At 37.8% G+C, this 3,188-nt stretch overlaps 1 pseudogene; it reads right to left on the bottom strand.

Annotated features, from left to right (window-relative positions):
- Positions 1–452: 452 nt before the first annotated feature.
- LOC139976586 (U2 spliceosomal RNA) lies at positions 453–538 on the bottom strand (annotated as a pseudogene).
- Positions 539–3,188: the final 2,650 nt, after the last annotated feature.

Below are 3,188 nucleotides of genomic sequence, written 5' to 3'. Positions count from 1 at the left end.
GATGACCAATCAATCTTAATCATTCGCTTGATCGTGTGCTGTAAATTATTATAATAATACTATTGTGCTGTACAATAACTTACTTTGTACTATATCGTATACTTGTTATAACCATGATCTTAAAACACATTTCATCATCCGAAAAGAATTGTACTGGTGAAAGAATCCATATTTTAAACTTTATGATATGTATATTGTTTAATTTAGCAGCCAATTTATCTTCAAATTCAAGTTGTTATTGGTTTTATCTTTCTCTCTCTGTTCTCCTTCGTTTCTTCTTTTTTAGGTTAGCTAGGATTGAACGTTTAATTGAAGAGAAAAATACTTTTTGTTTACCCCAATACTTTTTAAGAAAAAGTCGCCCAGGAAAGAACCTGGCCGGCACGAAAACCAAACTACTGAACGACTGATCCGCTTCTAACCCCAGTCCCCTTGCATCGGGACTGTGACTGTGTGATTATCGTCAGGTGTGCATCACCATTCCCCTCGAAATGGAACAGATACTACACATGATCTTAGCCAAAGGCCGAGAAGCGATCCCCAATTATTCATTGTAACATTCCCCATTATAACCTATCCCTATACATGTGACTGCTTCAAACCAATTTTATTTATATTTTTCCTGCTGTTCTATTTGTGGAGATTGTTCACGTAAAAACGGCCAATTTTAATCAGATTACCAAACCTAAATAAAATACGACTTAGGTCGAAATGAAATTGTCATATTTAATTGAAGAAGATGGATTAAATTTAAGCGATATAATATAAAATGATATCTAACTGTATCAAAGTGTTGGTTAGCCAGCGGTTTGCTAAATGCAGAACCGTCCGTACACGTCGTTGCCTATTAGCAATGGCCACGTGATGAAAGTTTACTATCTCGATTAATACCCCTGCATAAAACCTGACGCTGTGGAATAATATGACTGCGCAGGCGCAGTAAAGATAAAGAAGATGAGGCAAGCACGACCAGTACAGATTGTAGTCAATGCATTGGAAAGATAAGCGAAATGTCATCAGACCGCTGTTTGAAAATCTTGGCCATTGTCAACTGTCAGTATGCTACGTTAACTATCGTTTTCAATTGCACAAAATCGGGACTTTTTGAGGGAAGCAAATTCTCTGCCCGAATGGGTCGAACCAATAAGTAGTGAGGGCGGTATATATCTGTTGAATTCAGAGCCGTATATAGAGAGAGTTTGGCCAACCATGTAACCGATTTGGATTGGTCGAGAGGGAAAACGCCCACACAGGGTGGTAAAATAGGTCCACTTGAAAACTTTATAGCAGGCGACACGCATACTCACAGTGTATAGACTATCGTTTGTGTACACGAAAAAAGTACGAAATTATGAAAGAAATGGTGCTGGGGATGCTGCAATCGGTCAGAACATGGATATTGTTGTTTGATTTTCCGACTGACCATAAAAGAAGAGGAATTTTTTGGAAGTAGAAAGAACAAGATGGAGATCTAATGAAAAAAGTCTGTGTAGCCTAGGCCCATACTACTAGCCATAGGCCCTAGTGTAATACGAGTAATGTACAAGCAATGCGAGAATTTTACGTTCAGACTGGTTTCTGTAATGGCTATTCTCTCTCGTTTTACGATCCACAAATTCGATTTCATTATGCCAGCTCTCCTGATCATAGGCATGGCAGTTTCAGTCGCACATATAGTTATCCTAATTCCTAGTTATTGTATGCCTAGGCTATGCCTAGCCTAAAAAAGTATCACTTTTAGTTTAATGTAAAAGGGTGGGCTAGCCTCTAGGCATCACGTAAAGCCCTAATCCTTAGTTAAGCCCGAAGCATAAGTTAAGCCTGGGCTTAGACCTGGACCATTCTTGCTATTACTACAACTGTTATAGCACATTACATAATATGGCACAGTATAAGGCCCAATTAAACTAGGCCTAAGGAAAACAAAGTAGCCTAGGCCTAAACTAGTTAGGCTAGGTCTATACTCATTGGCAACTTGTGGGTTGTGTACCCATACAGGCCTAATTATATAGACCCTTTTAGTATGCCATAAACAAGTGCCCAAATGGTTAAATGATCTTGGTTTGTGTTAATTGTCAGCATTGGCCTAGCTTTTTAGGCTAACATGAATTCAGCCTAATTTTTTCTTCTTCAAAAGTATAGCCTAGGCCTTGGTTTAATTTGGATGCAGTCAACTATCATTTATCAAAGTTGCATCAGTACCTCCTTATTCCCTTAACTGACACCCACATTGACGATTGAAGTTAAAAAAAATCTTTTTAAATTATCTAGTAAATTTTAACTCCCTGAATTTCAGGACTTTTTACAAATCAAAGGTGACATGTGCTCTGAAGAAAAACTCCTAACATAAAAAGCCACAGTTAGCAGACTGTGATAAAGACGAACCTGGTGAGTGACTACTAGACTGAAATCCAGTTCCTGCAACCACAGCAATAAAGTCTTTGTTTTAATCAATGCACTTGTGTGTTTGAAACTTTCAAATGGACACTCAATGGCAGTTGGTTAAGATATAAGGGTTTACCTTCATCATGGACAGTTGAAGGGAATCTGCCTCATCATCTGAATAATGGACTCAAGGATAGCAACAAATCATGATTGGATAATGATTTTGAGCAAGTAAATATCTGGCAATTTGAAAGTTTGTATTATTTTTTTACATATTATTTAAACTGTTTAGCTCACACACAAGCAAATGATCAAGTGACAACAACCGATGCAGTATATTTAAAGGTATTGAAGACTCGCCCTAAACTGCATGCAGCGCTCTGAAAAAGTTTACTTTCCATGGCTTGCAAGTGAAGTTTTTTTGTCGCTACAAAATGCAGACAGTAATGAAACCTGATACCTTGTTATCTTTTATCTAGACCTGAGATGTCCACGCTGCTATGTGCACTGTGTTGTGGGTATTGACCGTGATGTTTGTATTGACTGTACACTAATGTCTATTTACAGATGGTAGCAAGCTGTGTGTGTATTTTCTGGGATCAATGGTGGTGTCTAACACTTCTGTTACACCGCATTCGAAACTAGGTCAGTTAACCGGCATGAGACGTTTCTTTGTGCGGGAGTCTTCACACTCTTTAAGGAGAAGTATTTATATCCCATTAATAGAGAAAGAATTATGTTTCAATTGGTAGCATGCAACTTAAAATTTTGCAAACATTAGATACAATCAAACAATAACAAGG

The sequence above is a fragment of the Apostichopus japonicus genome, chromosome 11 (genome assembly GCF_037975245.1).
Source record: "Apostichopus japonicus isolate 1M-3 chromosome 11, ASM3797524v1, whole genome shotgun sequence".
In the NCBI taxonomy this organism is placed as follows: domain Eukaryota; kingdom Metazoa; phylum Echinodermata; class Holothuroidea; order Aspidochirotida; family Stichopodidae; genus Apostichopus; species Apostichopus japonicus.
This window is presented reverse-complemented; position numbering and strand designations above follow the sequence as displayed.